The sequence below is a fragment of the Apodemus sylvaticus genome, chromosome 23, assembly GCF_947179515.1.
Source record: "Apodemus sylvaticus chromosome 23, mApoSyl1.1, whole genome shotgun sequence".
Lineage (NCBI taxonomy): Eukaryota > Metazoa > Chordata > Mammalia > Rodentia > Muridae > Apodemus > Apodemus sylvaticus.
Window position 1 is genome coordinate 50,071,368 of NC_067494.1, and position 18,004 is coordinate 50,089,371.

At 41.1% G+C, this 18,004-nt stretch overlaps 1 pseudogene; it reads right to left on the reverse strand.

Moving 5' to 3' along the window:
• Positions 1-4,700: 4,700 nt before the first annotated feature.
• The window catches only part of LOC127673754 (alpha-enolase-like), a 25,647-nt pseudogene continuing 12,343 nt past the window's right edge, over positions 4,701-18,004 (reverse strand).

Sequence of the window (18,004 nt, forward strand, 5' to 3'; positions counted from 1 at the left end):
CTTTATATCTTTCCTCATATATTTTGTATGTTGTACTGTCTTTGAGAGTTAGTATTTAAAACCAGTTCATGACGCATTTTGAGACATTGGTCCCTGGGTATGCAACAGCTCTCTCGTGGTAGCTTAATGAGAAATGTTCTCTACGGGCTCAGATTCCTGGTTCCCAGTTGGTAGCACTGTTTGCTAAGGCTTAAGATATGCAATTCTGCTGGGGAAAGAAAGCCACTACAGGCAGGAGGATCAATGGAACAGGATTGAAGATCCAGAAATGAACCCACACGCCTATGGCCACTTGATCCTCGACAAAGAGGCTGAAAACATCCAATGGAAAAAAGATAGCCTTTTTAACAAATGGTGCTGGTTCAACTGGAGGTCAGCATGCAGAAGAATGCGAATTGATCCATCCTTGTCTCCTTGTACTAAGCTCAACTCCAAATGGATCAAGGACCGCCACATAAAGCCAGACACTCTGAAGCTAATAGAAAAGAAACTGGGGAAGACCCTTGAGGACATCGGTACAGGGAGAAAGTTTCTGAACAGAACACCAATAGCGTATGCTCTAAGAGCAAGAATTGACAAATGGGATCTCATAAGGTTACAGAGTTTCTGTAAGGCAAAGGACACCATCAAGAGGACAGATCGGCAACCAACAAATTGGGAAAAGATCTTCACCAATCCTACATCAGATAGAGGGCTAATATCCAATATATATAAAGAACTCAAGAAGTTAGACTCCAGAAAACCAAACAACCCTATTAAAAAATGGGGTACAGAGTTAAACAAAGAATTCTCACCTGAAGAACTTCGGATGGCGGAGAAGCATCTTAAAAAATGCTCAACTTCATTAGTCATTAGGGAAATGCAAATCAAAACAACACTAAGATTTCATCTTACACCAGTCAGAATGGCTAAGATTAAAAATTCAGGAGACAGCAGATGTTGGAGAGGGTGTGGAGAAAGAGGAACACTCCTCCACTGCTGGTGGGGCTGCAAATTGGTACAACCACTCTGGAAATCAGTCTGGGGGTTCCTCCGAAAACTGGGCACCTCACTTCCAGAAGATCCTGCTATACCACTCCTGGGCATATACCCAGAGGATTCCCCACCATGTAATAAGGATACATGCTCTACTATGTTCATAGCAGCCCTATTTATAATTGCCAGATGCTGGAAAGAACCCAGGTATCCCTCAACAGAAGAGTGGATGCAAAAAATGTGGTATATCTACACAATGGAGTACTATTCAGCCATTAGAAACAACGAATTCATGAAATTCTTAGGCAAATGGATGGAGCTAGAGAACATCATACTAAGTGAGGTAACCCAGACTCAAAAGGTGAATCATGGTATGCACTCACTAATAAGTGGTTATTAACCTAGAAAACTGGAATACCCAAAACATAATCCACACATCAAATGAGATACAAGAAGAAAGGAGGAGCGGTCCCTGGTTCTGGAAAGACTCAGTGAAACAGTATTCGGCAAAACCAGAACGGGGAACTGGGAAGGGGTGGGAGGGAGGACAGGGGAAGAGAAGGGGGCTTACGGGACTTTCGGGGAGTGGGGGGGCTAGAAAAGGGGAAATCATTTGAAATGTAAATAAATTATATCGAATAAAAAAAATAAAAAAAAAAAAAAGAAAGCCACTAAGGACATTCTTCATAGATTCAACCTCTTAGAGTTCATAGATTCGCCCTCACTTCAGTTCGCTCTCTCCACTCCATGTTTACATTTGAGGCTGTGAGATCTCCCTTTCCCGGTGTGGCCACCATGCCACGTGCTCCTCACCTTGATGGACTCTAACCCTATGGAACCATAAACCAAAAATAAAGTCCTCATTGAGTTGTTTTTGGACATGGTGTTTAATACATCAATAGAAATGATAACTATTATGTCCTCTCTATTCTTCAGACATCAACATAGGAACTGTATCATTTAAGAATGTCAAATAGAGTCTAATGTTATTTGCAGATGCTCCTTTTTTTGGCTATGGAGCATCCCACACTTTTATCTCAAGAGGAGTAAGCTCTTTTTATTGAATTTTAATGCAAATCAGGGTCATCTTTGAGAAACTCATATCCTAGAAAATTAGAACTCCCAAGTTTCAAACTGATCATCAGAAACACGAAAGGAAAAAGAAAATGTCTCTAGGTAGGGTTGTCAGAACAGGTGGGGCTGTCTTCTGTTGTGTTTTGAGACAGTCACAGTATATAGCTTGCACTGAGCTTGAGATTTCCTTGCTTTAGCTACTTACGCAGCTAAGGTGATTAACACTGGTAACCAACACTAGCAGAGATTTAAAGTCTTGATGAAAAGGCTCAATCTGTATCCTGAGTTGCTGAGCAAAGGAAATTCTTTGGATTATGTTGCAACTGGGATTTTAAAGAAGCAGGAATACAGGATCAGATCAGTTTTATGAATTTAGGATCCAAATTAGATTAACGTGTCTTACAATTATTACGTTAGCAAACAACACTTATAGAAGGTATTGTTTACTTCCTCTCTTTAACTTGGTGGGATAAAATATTAGAATCTTGGAATGCTATAGCCAAAGAGACCTCAGTCATTCAATTCAACTCTCATAATCTTGACAGTGAAACACTCTTATTCAGGCTGCATGACTAGCTTAGAGTCAGATAGCTAGTTTGGGGAAGACCATGCAAAGTTCCACAAGTCAATATCCATTATTCTGTGTTAAAATTAATGTTTTTATTTTTTCCAATAGCAAAAGCACTTCTGATGTCACAGTTGTCCACTGACTGTAAGATAAAGTTTGGAAAGGATGTCATATCATGGCAGCTCTAGAAGATTTAGAAATTCTAGAAATGGAAGGACCAACAGCAAGTGCTGCAGCCACAGTTGAGGATAGTAGCATTTGGTTTATTTTTCATTACTTTTATAGTTTAGTTCTAGGCATTAAACCCAAGGCCTCTCAAGTTGTCTACCACTGAATGATATGAATTTGTTCATATGCAGTGCTATAGATACACTAATACATTTTAAATCACTAGAATTATTTGGAAAACAAAACCCTGCTATACTAGGAAGACATTGGCTCATGGTCAAATCTCTGAATAAAGTTCAAAAGGATCAAGTCTACAAGTGTGTCTTCTATATATGCATTTGATTGATATGACTCTTACATGCAGGGTGTGTTTGAACTTTGATTTCGACATTGTGTTGGTGAAATACATCCAGATTGGTAGCACTAAACTGTCATCTGAATATGTATCCTTTTGCCCAGACATCAGCACAACTCTTATCTCTCATAAGAGAAGCTTATAATTCTAATAAATGGCAACTAACACAGAGACTCTAGTCAGAGTGTAGATAAGTGTCCATAGAGTGCTCATCCCCAAATGGGACCCCTGTATCTCATAATGCATCCTCCTTAGGGGCCAGGGAACAGTGTATAGAACATACAGGGCAAAGAGATTGTGAGAGCCAAAGATTACTTGAAATAACAGGGTGTTGCTCTCATGAATCCACAGCAGTTCTGACTACCTTCCGGATTCCTACACAAGATGAAGCCAGTTAACATTCTGTCATGGATGAGAAGAGGGTTGTTAGGACTCTAGGCTTGAACTGGTGACAGTTGATGTCTGCTATAGAGGGAGACTCGGTTTTCTTCAGAAATGTGAAGGGTTGCTTTGCACCATTGGTTGCTAATGGCCTAGTGAATGGCCCTCCACTCATGTTCATAGATACGTATTAATGGGCAGCTCTAATCGGACTCAGTGGCTCACAGATTTAGAAGATAGTGGATATGAAGCTGGGTTGGGGACATGACTGAGTACCTGGGAGAAACTGGAGGAGGGTGGTTATACAAAATATTTTGTGTACATGTATACAATTCTCAAGGAATAGATGAACAGAAGTTTAAAAATTAAATGCTCATCTAAACTTAATAATCCCCCAGTCTCGCAAGTACTAGCATCATCTCTATACTTTTAGGATTCTAATCATCTTCCTGCAAAGACTTTTTATCCTAAGTAGTACAGATCACAGTGTTTTCTCTGCCTTTTAGAGTTTCCCATCAAATACTGATTGTTTCAAATTCTTAGTCCATGGAGGGTTTCATAATAAGGATAGTTGTTGATAGGATCATTGTTTATAAAACAAACAAAAACAACAAAACCCCCTACAGTCTATGGAGTTGAAATACATCAGTTGACAGGGTGATTTACTGAAGGGGTAGGGAATGTAATTATACATTACATACATTACCATACATTAATTAATTAATGTATTACCTGTCTTTTCCTCCCCACTTCTTTCTTTCTGTTCTCAGCAGTTACTTATCCTAGGGTTGTGGGTTTGGAAGGCAGTTCTGGGACTGTCTTGTCCCCACTTTTACTGCAGTTGTGCTTGTTTTGTTTCTGAGTACCCTGTTTGAAAAGACTAGTCTTCGTAAACAAGAAAGTTCAAAATAGACTTAATTAACTCACTAATGTTGTTCAAATGTTAAAAGCATTCTTCCTTTATGCTATACTCTTAGACTTATTTTTATGATCCGGAAGCAAGGGAATCAGGTTTCATTTGTTTGTTTGTTTGTTTGCTTGTTTGTTTGTTTTTTTTGCTTCTGTGGCTATTTTTTCATGGAAACCACTGGGGGAGTCTTGATGGCACCCTAGAGATCACACTGGAGTTCCCAGGGCTCCAGACACACCCGCTGGGAGGTCAGTGACAGAAACAATGATTCAGGTTGGGTCTCCAGCAGGGTTCCTGGTGGTCAGGTGTGGACATCTAAGGAAGCAGTGACATGGGAGGGGACAAGCACAGGGCTGTCCTTGAGCCGCCTGGATGACATCAGGGACAGAGAGGATCTCAGCAGCTGGGGTTCCAGGGATCTCCAGTCCATACTTTACTTGGCCTTTCAGGGGCTTTCTGAAGGACCTGCCCGCAAACTTGGCTTTGCTGCCCAGCTCTTCCTTGATTCTTAAGATCTGATTGGACTTGGCCAAACGCTCAGATTGGCAAGGGGCACCAGTTGTGATCTGTCCAGTGCAGTGCCCCACCACCAGGTTGGCAATGAAATTATCCTCAGTCTCACCATATCAGTGGGACACCATGATACCCCAGCCATCGGACTGGGCCAGCTTACATGTCTTCAGAGATTCTGTCACAGAGCCAATCTGGTTCACTTTGAGCAGGAGACAGTTGCAGGACTTCTCTCTTGTAGACTTGGCAATCCACTTATGGCTGGTCACTGTGATGTCATAGCCCACCACCTAGATGCCTGCACTAGCTGTGAACTTCTGCCAAGCATCCCAGTTGTCCTGATCAAAGGGTCTTAAATGCACACCACTGGGTAGTCCTGAAGGACTTGCACAGATTGGCCAGTTGGTCAGGTGTAACGTACCTGCTGGGGTCATCTGGAGACTTAAAGTCCAGGTCATACTTGCAAGACTTGTAGAACTCAGAGGCAGCCACCACATCCATGCCAATGACAACCTAGCCAGTATAGCAGGCCTTCACAATCACAGTTGTGCTTCTTTGTTCTCCAGGATGTTAGGTGCGAATCTGCCCTCATTACCCACATCGTTGGCGTCTTTCCCATACTTCTTGGAGTTCTTTAGGTTGTGGTAAACCTCTGCTCCAACGCATATGGTTTCCCAAAACCTGGATGCCCCCACAGGCAGGATCATGAACTCTTCCATTGCCAGCTTGTTGCCAACATGAGAACCGCCATTGATCACATTGAAAGCCGGGACTGGCAGGATGACTTCAGGATTGTCGCCCAAGTCAGCTATGTGATGGTAAATGGGCACACTGTTTTCCATAGCACCAGCTTTGCAGACAGCCAGGGACACTCCCAGGATGGCATTTGCACCAGATTTAGATTTATTCTCGGTGCTGTCCATCTCGATCGTCAACTGGTCAATCTTCTCTTGCTCCACATTCACTTTCTCGCTAATCAGAGTAGGAACAATAGCGTTATTGAGCCTGTGGGACACCCTTCCCCACGAAGCGGGTCCTATTGTCTCAGAGTTCTAGGGCCTCACAGATGCCAGTGGACACACCGCTAGGGCACCGCAGCTCAGAAGAGACCTTTTGCGGTGTTCTTCTCCACCTCAACAGTGGGATTCCCACAGGAGTCAAAGATCTCTCTGACATGGATCTTGAAAATAGATATGATGAACTTCTGGTAGTCAGTTTGCTGTGAAGGAAGGAAAGAGGGAACTCAGTTTTCTTTTTTCTTTTTCTTTTTTTTTATTAGATATATTTTTATTTACATTTCAAATGATTTCCCCTTTTCTGGCTTCCCACTTCCCAAAAGTCCCATAAGCCCTCTTCCCACCCCCTGTTCCCACATTCACCCCTTCCTACTTCCCTGTTCTGGTTTTGTCTTATACTGCTACACTGAGTCTTTCCAGAACCAGGGGCCACTCCTCCATTCTTCTTGGACATCATTTGATGTGCGGATTATGTTTTGGTTATTCCAATTTTCTAGGCTAATATCCACTTATTAGTGAGTGCATACCATGATTGACCTTTTGAGACTGGGTTACCTCACTTAGTATGATGTTCTCCAGCTCCATCCATTTGTCTAAGAATTTCATGAATTCATTGTTTCTAATGGCTGAATAGTACTCCATTGTGTATATATACCACATTTTTTTTTAAATCCATTCCTCCGTTGAGGAATACCTGGGTTCTTTCCAGCTTCTAGCAATTATAAACAGGGCTGCTATGAACATAGTGGAGCACGTATCCTTATTACATGCTGGGGAATCCTCTGGGTATATGCCCAGGAGTGGTATAGCAGGATCCTGCGGAAGTGATGTGACCAGTTTTCTGAGAAACTGCCAGACTGATTTCCAGAGTGGTTGTACCAATTTACAACCCCACCAGCAGTGGAGGAGTGTTCCTCTTTCTCCACATTCTTGCCAGCACCTGCTGTCTCCTGAGTTTTTAATCTTAGCCATTATGACTGGTGTAAGGTGAAATCTCAGGGTTGTTTTGATTTGCATTTCCCTAATGACTAATGATGTTGAGCATTTTTTAAGATGCTTCTCAGCCATCTGAAGTTCTTTGGGTTAAAATTCTTTGTTTAGCTCTGTATCCCTTTTTTAATAGGGTTATTTGGTTTTCTGGTATCTAACTTCTTGAGTTCTTTGTATATATTGGATATTAACCCTCTGTAGGATGTAGGGTTGGTGAAGACCTTTTCCCAATTTGTTGGTGCTGATTTGTCCTTTTGATGGTGTCCTTTGCCTTACAGAAACTTTGTAATTTTATGAGGTTCCATTTGTCAATTCTTGATCTTAGAGCATAAGCTATTGGTGTTCTGTTCAGGAACTTTCCCCCTGTGCCCATGTCCTCAAGGGTCTTCCCCAGTTTCTTTTCTATTAGCCTCAGAGTGTATGGCTTTATGTGGAGGTCCTTGATCCATTTGGAGTTGAGTTTAGTACAAGGAGATGAGGGTGGATCAATTCACATTCTTCTGCATGCTGACCTCCAGTTGAATCAGCACCATTTGTTGAAAAGGCTATCTTTTTTCCATTGGATGTTTTCAGCCCCTTTGTCGAGGATCAAGTGGCCATAGGTGTGTGGGTTCATTTCTGAATCTTCAATCCTGTTCCATTGATCCACCTGCCTGTCACTGTACCAATACCATGCAATTTTTAACACTATTGCTCGGTAATATTGCTTGAGGTCAGGGATACTGATTCCCCCAGAATTTCTTTTGTTGTTGAGAATAGTTTTAGCTATCCTGGTTTTTTTTGTTATTCCAGATGAATTTGAGAATTGCTCTTTCTAACTCTATGAAGAACTGAGTTGGGATTTTGATGGGTATTGTGTTGAATCTGTATATTGCTTTTGGCAAAATGGCCATTTTAACTATATTAATCCTGCCAATCCATGAGCATGGGAGATTTTTCCATTTTCTGAGGTCTTCTTCTATTTCCTTCTTCAGAGACTTGAAGTTCTTGTTGTATCGATCTTTCACTTGTTTGGTCAGAGTCACCCCAAGGTACTTTATATTGTTTGTGGCTATTGTGAAGGGGGTCATTTCCCTAATTTCTTTCTCAGCCTGCTTATCCTTTGAGTATAGGAAGGCTACTGATTTGCTTGAGTTGATTTTATAACCTGTCACTTTGCTGAAGTTATTTATCAGCTGTAGGAGTTATCTAGTGGAGTTTTTTGGGTCACTTAGGTAGACTATCATGTCATCTGCAAATAGTGACTTCTTCCTTTTCAATTTGTATCCATTTGACCTCCTTATGTTGTCTAATTGCCCTAGTTAGTACCTCAAGTACAATATTGAAAAGATATGGAGAGAGGGTGCAGCCTTGTCTAGTCCCTGATTTTAGAGGGTTTGCTTCACGTTTCTCTCCATTTAGTTTGATGCTGGCTTTCAAATATGATTTTTATTCACTTTTATGTGCATGGGTATTTGTCCTGCAGTGCCAACAGAGGCCAGAAGAGGGCATCAACACTTAGCCTCCTTGTGGGTGCTGGGAACCCAGGTTGTCATTCCAAAACTTCACACCATTTTTTAATAGTACAGTTTAAAGAGTTTAGGCAACTTTCTATAATTCTGTAATATATAGCATGACTGAAGTTGATGACATTTTCAACAATACATTTTTAAATGTTTATTTGCAGCCAGTTCTCTGTTAATTTCAGATAAACCCTTGTTATTTTTTGATTGCTATTGCCACAGTTTTAAGGAAATGTTAAACTTCTCCACTCTTCACAAATACTGAAAATTTTAGTCAAGTTTCTACTGCTGTGATAAAATACCACGAGCAACAGCAACTTGAATAAGAAAGGGTTTATTTTTGCTGCTAGTTTCTATTCCATCATAAAGAGGAGTCAGAGCAAGAACTCGAGGCAAGAACTAGAACAGAGACCACAGAGGAGCACTTACATACTAGTTCTCTCTGGTTGCTCGGTTCACTCTGTTATGTACAGCCCAGCTTCTCCTGCTTAGAGGTGGCATCATCCACAGTGGACTGAGCTCCACCCCATCAACAAAATGTTCCCACAGACTTGCCAGTATTATAGGAGTGGTTTTTCAATTGAGGTCCTCCTTTCCAGATGACCCTGGCTTGTGCCAAGCTGACAAAATATAAACAGTATACAGAAATATGATTATCTGGTGTATTAGTCAGGGGTCTCTAGAGTCACAGAACGTATGGGTAGTCTCTATATATAGCTAGAGAATTTGTCGATGACTTACAGTCTATAGTTCAACTCCCCAACAATGGTCAGCAGCAGCTGTAGATGGAAGTCCAAGGATCTAGCAGTTGCTCAGTCCTATGAGGCAAGCAGGCAAGGAAGAGTGAGAGTGAGTCTTCCTTCTTCCAACGTCCTTATGTAGGTCTCCAGCAGAGGGTGTGGCCCCTAATAAAGGCGTGTGCCATTGTGCCTTTAATCCCAGATGACCTTGAACTCATAGATCTCCTTGTCTTAATCTTCTGGAATACATAGCTACTATGCTTCAAGATCTCCAGGCCAAGATCCAAGTCAGAAATTTGTGTCTCTGAGCTTCCAGATTAGGATCATAGGTGAGCCTTCCAATTCTGGATTGTAGTTCATTCCAGATATAGTCAAGTTGACAACCAGGAATAGCCACTACATATAGCTTCATATTCATTGTGATTCATTCAATGGCAAGAGTATGTCACAAGTTGAATTCTCTCTCATATATCACTAGTGGAAGTATATAAAGCACAGTATAAGTCAGTACTCCCAATGTACTTATATACAAGTATGCGTCTTGTCTATATCATGTCTGCATGCATACATACTTACATCTACTTGTAAAATTCTTGAGTGGGACTGGGAAACTCAGGAGGATAAAGAATTCACTGTGAGAAATCATAATCTAAGGCATAATTGTACTTCTCAGCAGCAGTGAATACAAATCAATCCCAGATTACCACTTGGTATGAAACATGTCTTTTTTTTTCTGCAAACAGATTATGTGCTTGGGGCATGGCTATCGGGATGTTTGGGAAGCTGAGTTGACTTGCTTCATGTTCATTCGTTCTCCTGTCTGTTTTCATTTCACCTCCAGGTTCTTCCTATTGAAAGACCTGTAAAGATTCTGATCTATTTACTGTCTTGCTACTGACAGTAGTCAATGTAAGGGAAAAGGCATTGTTTTGTCTTATAGTATCAAGGAGTACACTAACGGGGGTGAGGGGGCGGCCATGAAGGCAGAGCTATGAAGGAGCTGTTCACACTTAGGTACAGTCATGGAACAGAGAACAAATGAGGTGGAATTAACTTGTCAAACCTCAAGATCCCCATCAACTCCCTTCTCCCCAAAGCTTCAGCTCCTGTAGGTCCTACAACCTCCCAAAACAGCACCCTCACCTGGGACCTTAATTTCAAAGACATGAATTTATGGCAAGTAAGTCATAATTAACCAGTCACAGATACTGACCCTTTTAGAACCACAGATGATGAGATTAATGTGGAAAATTGGGGAGGACAGCTCTTGATGTGTACCTGGAGTAATTTCCAAGTCCTCTCCATAGTTTCATCTTATATCTTTGCTTTATAGGTGTTCCTTGAAAATTATTCAATTAACTAGCAAACTTATACTGCTGATTTGTCTATTTTATGTATATGAGTGTTTGCACATGTGTCTATGCTTGGTTTCCATGAAGATCAGTAAGGATGTCAGAACTCCTAGAACTGCAGTTATAAATGGTTGTGAACTATCAAGTGGGCACTGAAAACAACCAACTAGTAGGCTGTATTCACATGCACACATATGTGTGTGTGCAGATAGAGACCATACATTTGAGGAGTAAGGGAGGGGAATAGAGATGGTGGTGGAAGGAGAGGACAGGAAAGTGGTTGGGAGTGAGGAAAGGCAAGGAGGGAAACTGTATAATTATATTATTTTAATTAAAATAGGTAAAAAAGAAAAAATAAAAGCAGAAAATCTCCCAAGTTGTCAGACTAGAGGAAGATGAGACTTAAGAAATGAATTCAACATTAATAGTGGTAGTGACATTGAGTTGGGGTGACAGTTCAGTCAGTAAAGTACTTGTCTTGCAAACACAGGACTTGAGTTTGACCCTGTAAACTGTGTACTAAAGGTCAACGGTGATGGCGTTAGCTTTTAATACAGATGCTAGCCAGATGGAGACAGGTGGATCCCTAGGGCTCATGAGGGGAAAACCACTCTAGTCTACTCAGTGAGCATTGAGACTGCACTTCAGCTGAGCAAATGCAGTGGTGATGATGATGATGATGATGATGATGATGATGATGATGATGGCGGCGGCGACGACAACACCAATGACAATGATGACAACAACAACAATATAAAGGTGGATGAATGGACCTTCGGAATGACACTTGAATCTGTTATTTGGCCTCTATAGGCACACAAACACATGCATATACAAGAACATATAAATACTCGCCCACATGTAAATATATCCGAACACATATCTGCACATACATGCAAACATACACATGCACACAAACATGCTACACAGTATTAATTACTGATCATGCTGTATGATGTATATTATCGGAAGATACTAAAATGAGGAAACTCAAGTCAGATGATACTGGGAATACTTTATATCTATCAATATGAGATGATTCTGATTCTAAAATGTTAATATGAAAGATAAGTTGATGAAAATTTTTCTGATTATAATTACCCACAAAGGACTGGGAAGCATGAAGTGGTAGAAATAGGCTCACAATAAAGTGTTTTCCAGAGAAAAGATTACTATACGAAAAACAGCGACAGTAAGGGCGACTTTTATATCTATTTTATTTTCATTTTGCTGTCTGTCCACATTAGATAAGGGCTTGATGTTTCATAGGATAAATGATACTGCCTACAGTTTATAACTAAAACAGAGACCAGGACATAATTTCATTAACTTTTTTCAATTTTCTTTTTATTTTATGTGTATGAATGTTTTGTATGTCAGGGTGTCCCATGTGTGCCTGGTGTTAGCGGAGGACAAAAGGGAACATTGGATCCCATGGAACTGGTTTTGAATGATTATGAGCTGTAGGTGCTGGGAATTGAACCTGAATCTTCTGCAAGAGCAGTAAGTGTTAACTACCGAACCGTCTCTCTGGTGCCAAGGCGCAGAATTAAAATAAGGAAAGGTTCCTGTTTCATTTTAACCTCTTCAACACCTTAGAATCAAAGCAACTTGCCTTAATTGATTTTACTTTTGAAACTCGGTACAAAGAAAATAATCTCACACAAGATATTTGCATCTGACTTTAAAAAAAGGAAATTCTTAGATTCATAACCCATAGTTGGGTTACAGCTCTTGTTTTCATGGATTATATTAACTTTCTCAGAAGCCGGGAGGAGCCACAAATTCTTACACTGAACTTTTCTTGAAGCACATGTAATTTTACTTAGAGGAGTGTCTTAGGGTTTCTATTCCTGCACAAACATCATGACCAAGAAGCAAGTTGGGGAGGAAAGGGTTTATTCAGCTGACACTTCCACACAGCTGTTCATCACCAAAGGAAGTCAGGACTGGAACTCAAGCAGGGCAGGAAGCAGGAGCTGATGCAGAGGCCATGGAGGGATGTTTCTTACTGGCTTGCTTCCCCTGGCTTGCTCAGCCTGCTCTCTTATAGAACCCAAGACAACCAGCCCAAAGGTGGAACCACCCACAAGGGCCCTCCTCCACTTGATCACTAATTGAGAAAATGCCTTACAGCTGGGTCTCATGGAGGCACTTCCTCAAGGGAGGCTGCTTTCTCTGTGATAACTCCAGCCTGTGTCAAGTTGACACACAAAACCAGCTAGTACAAGAAGAGATTGGACGGCAGGCAGCAACATTTCCTTTCGTTTTATGGGAGACTTTTTTTTTTTTCTTTTAGTGCTAGGGCTTGAACCTGGGACCTCACACATGCTAGAGAAGTACTTGACCACTCAGCGAGAGTCTCAACCCAGAGACAGCTTTTATGACTCTCAGATGTCTCTGGAGCTTTCCAGTAAGGAGGGTTCTGAGGGAACAAGGGTAAGAGGAGACTCCATTGTCCCGTTTCCCTAAAGTAACAAGGCCATTCTTGTCACTCTTAGGTCATGAGACGTTAATTGTTTACTGCAAACATCCTGGAAGTGAATCTTTAATACATCTTCTGGGACTTTTAAGACCTCAAGTAAAATTGAAATCTTCTGGGGGAGAAGTGATTCATGACTTTGTTCCTTGGGAATCCCAGGGACAGATGTTCTCAATCCCACCCACCATGGTTGTGTCAACGCCAAAGTAAAGTGGCGGACAGAGGGAGGCAGCTTTTCAGGCAGAGCTATTCACAAAGCAATTTGCGACTTAATTATTTTGGTGTCACATGGGGCAATGCAACCAACTCCCCTAGACAAGTAAAGCACTCCCTTTTTACGGAATTTTTTGTAGAGAAAAGACCAGAACATTAGCAACTGTTTGGTCATAGTCAAGAACTGAGATATTTTAATCTACTTAAACAACCTAGGGATTAATGCAGGAGAGACTGTGTGATGTAAGCACATTATATATGTGCATGAAAATATAATGAAAGCAATGATTTTGTAAGATTAATTACTTGCTAATAGAAGAGTTAATTAAGAGCTTTGCTTATAGAGTTTCTCATTTAAGTTAGGCTGCAGTGTTAGAATTTCATCAGGGGCAGAGAAGGAAAAGGGCAAGGAATTGAGAAATCATGTGTTCTAGGGTTGGAATGTCTCATTTAATACGGGCGGTACAATAGGGCCTTTCCTGGAGCATCCTTAGTGGGTCCTAGCTGTCCCAGGTCCATTACTCACTGTTCTCACTGCCCAACAAAACTCTTAAAGGTCACCAAGTGTAATATCAGCTCAAACGATTCTTCCAGTGTCTAAATTCCAGAGAGGCAGATGTTGAGAGTTAATGTATGTGAGCATACATAAGAGATATCATTCATCAAACCCTCAAATTGCATGTCCTGTTAGCATATGTGTGCCTATGCATGTGCACGTACATGCATATATGATTTTGATGTTTGGAATTTTACAAATGTACAACTTGAAATTTCTGAGCTTTGATAAAAATATTAGTTTTTGAAAGTGTCTTAGTGCTTTTATTGCTTCAAAGAGACACCATGACCAGGGCAACTTTATTTTTTTTTTAAGTTTCAATTTTTTTAAAATCTTTTATTTATTTATTTATTATTTTTACACTCCACATTTTATTCCCCTCCCAGTCCACCCTACGACTGTTGACTGTTCCACATTCCATACTTCCTCCCTACCCCCTCTCTCCAAGAGGATGTCCCCACCAACAACCGCCCACCCCACCTGATCTCTAAACTCCCTGGGGCCTCCAATCTCTTGAGGGTTAGGTGCATCTTCTCTGACTGAACTCAAAATCGGCAGTCCTCTGCCGTATATGTGTTGGGGGCCTCATATCAGCTGGTGTATGCTGCTTGGTTGATAGTTCAGTGTCTGAGAGATCTCTGGGGTCCAGGTTAATTGAGACTGCTGGTCCTCCTACAGGGTCACCCTCCTCCACAGCTTCTTCCAGCTTTTCCCTAGTTCAACCACAGGGGCAGCAACTTCTGTTCACTGGTTGGGTGGAAATACCCTGTATCATCTGACTCTCTCAGCTGCTTGTTGGGTCTTTCGGAGGGCAGCCATGATAGGCCCCTTTTCGTGAGCACTCCATAGCCTCAGTAATAGTGTTAGGCCTTGGGGCCTCCCCTTGAGCTGGATCCCACTTTGGGCCTGTCACTGGACCTTCTTTTCCTAAGGCTCCTCTCCATCTCCATCCCTGCAGTTCTTTCAGACAGGAACAACTATGGATTAGAGTTTTGATTGTGGATGGCAACCTCATCCCCCACTTGATACCTGTCTTTCTGCAGGAGGTGGGCTCTTTAAGTTCCATTGTAGTGCATTTCATCTATGGAGGGACCATATATAGAGTCTCTCGCCTCCCAGGTCTCTGGTACATTCTGGAGGGTTCCCCTAACTCCCTACCTCTTAAGGTTGCCTATTTCCATTTTTTGCTGGCCCTCAGGGTTTCAGTCCTTTTCCCTCCCCCATCTAATACTAGATCGTGTTCCCCTCTCTCTCCCACCAGCCCCCTGTACCCTGTCCACCTTCCCTCTCAGGTCCGTCCCTCCCTTTTCCCTTGTGGTTGCTTTCTTCTCTCTCCCAGGTAGGACTGAGGTGTCCTCCCTTGGACCCTTCAGCTTATTGACCTTTTTGAGTTCTGTGGACTGTATCTTCGGTATTCTGTACTTTTGAGTAATATCCACTTATTAGTTAGTACATACCTTGCATGTCCTTTTGGGTCTGAGTTACTTCACTCAGGATGATATTTTCTAGTTCCATCCATTTGCCTGCAAAACTCAGGATGTCTTCTTCCTAATAGCTAAGTAATATTCCAGTGTGTAAATGAACCACATTTTCTGTATCCATTCTTCTGTCATGGGACATCTGGGTTGTTTCCAGCTTCTGGCTATCACAAACTAGGTCACTATGAACATGCCCCTGTGACATGGAAGGACATCTTTTGGGTATATTCCCATGAGTGGTATTGCTGGGTCTTCACATAGATCTATTTCCAATTTTCTGAGGAACCTCCAGATTGACTTCCAGAGTGGTTGTACCAGATTGCAATGCCACCAGCAATGGAGGAGTATTCCTCTTTTTCCACATCCTCTCCAACATGTGTTGTCACCTGAGGTTTTGATCTTAGCCATTCTTATTGGTGTAAGGTAGAATCTCAGGGTCTGTTTGATTTGCATTTCTTTGATGACTAAGGACTTTGAACATTTCTTTAGGTGGTTCTCAGACAGTTGAGATTCCTCTGTTTTAATGTGTAAAACATTTAGTGTGTACCTTTATTTATTTATTTATTTATTTATTTATTTATTTATCTATTTATTTATTTATTTTGGTGGTTAGTTTCTTGAGTTCTTTATATGTTTTGGATATTAGCCCTCTATCGGATGTGGGGTTAGTGAAGATTTTTTTCCCAATGTATAGGTTGTCAATTTGTCTTGTTGACTATGTCCTTTGCCTTATAGAAACCTTCCAGTTTCATGAGGTCCCATTTATCAATTCTTGATCTTAGTACATGTCACTCCTTGGAGTTCTGTTTAGGAAATTTCCCATGGCAACTCTTATAAAGGAAAACATTTCATTGTGGCTGGCTTACAGTTTCAGAGGTTTAGTTTATTTTCACCATGATGAGGTGCAGGGCAGTAGCCAAGGCAGACATGGTACTGGAGAAGAAGTTAAGAGTTCTACATCTTAATCTGCAGGCAACAGAAAGAGACTGCCATTCCAGACCTAACTTGAAGGTATGAGACCTCAAAGCCAACTTCCACAGTGACAGTCTTCCTCTAACAAGGCCATACCTCCAAATAGTGCCACTGCCTATGCCCAGGCGTTCAAACACATGCATATATAGGGGCCACACCTACTCAAACAACCAGAGACAGGACAATGATTTCACTAAGACTAGAAACAGGGCCTAAATAGTTCTTATATTATCTATGATAGTAAATTGTATGATTTAGTTTAGTATGATAAGCAAATGAGCTCCTTTCTTTAAAAATATTTTTTACCGAATATTTTTCAAGAGTTTTAATGAAAATTCAGGTTTGGTTTCAAATATAAACCACAGAGATGCCATTATAATGTAAACATTAATGATTTAAACTAAAGTGGGGACTAGAGGTGCAGTTTGATAGGAGAGCACATACCTAGCAAGTTCCTAAGTCATGTTTAAAATGTATGTTTATTCCTTATTTCAATCATATAATTTCAGACATTGCTCTTATTTTACAAACAAGATCAGAGCTCTGGGGTTAGCAGCTGGTTGAGGTTCACACAGCAGATCACACAGATATATATAGTTTTCTAATTTCAATCCAAGGGTATCCCAGTACCATATGCCCCAAATCCTTCCATTGCTTTCATGTGCCCTTGTATCCCTTCAGTGTTCCATACATCCCTGCAACCTGTATTGCTCATATTAATTTATCACTTCTTTCCTCCAACTTCCCTTATATTCCCACCCCTATTTTTCCAGCTTCATGTCCACATTTTGTTTTGTTGTTAATGCCCCCCAGATATATTTAATTCTGTCCATACGCACATTAGTATGTGACTACCCATTGAGGCACAAGTAATTTTCCATCATTTAAATCTCCAAAACAGAGTGTCTTATCCACCCCTCGGTGGTGTTCAATTGCCAATAACTCCTGTGATAGGGTTGTGTCCTTGGAGGTTCCTCTCTCATGAATGTTGGAATTTTGTCTGGCTTGAGTTCATGAGTTCATGCAGGTCTTAGACAGGGGACCACAGCTGCTGTGAGCTGATGTCATGTCCTCTCTGACGATCTCCTTTCCATTTCTCAGGTCTTGCTTTCTTCCCATACCTTTGCTGGGAACTCTGAAGTTCCTTAAGCCTCGGCTAATGGGAGGTTAAAAAAGGGGATCCCTTTAGAACTAAGCATTTATAGCTATTTATACTCAGTGCCTTGACCAGTGATGAGTCTTTGCATTAACCCACAGCAGAAGAGGTTTCTTTGACCAAAGTCAAGAACAGCACAAACCTATGGGTATAAACATAAATTTTTAGGATGTGTTTTGGCATTTTACATTTGATGAGCCTGACGTAGACATGGTAGAGAATTCCTGATGCATGTGGGTAGTATGGGGTATAGATTATATGTAGATACATTTAGAGATGATAGGGGAATCTACAGAGAGAGAAATATTTGTGCAATGATATATTACATTCTTCTGTCTGGAGCAGCCTCTTGAACATAGAACATCTGGGTGAGATATGAGTGTCATAAGACTAAAATAAAAAGATCTCTCTCTGAATTATTTAGGAGAAAGAAGGAACTGAGCTTCAATTACACCAGTCAGTAAGTCCTGAGGTGGTAAAAGGCCCAGGCTTGTGCTAGCATTGCAGCTCCATGGAAGGGAACATCAAGTCTGGACAATTACATTTGTTTTCTCTTCCAGAGAAAAATATTTATTATTATGGAGATGAGTGGAAATATAGAATAGT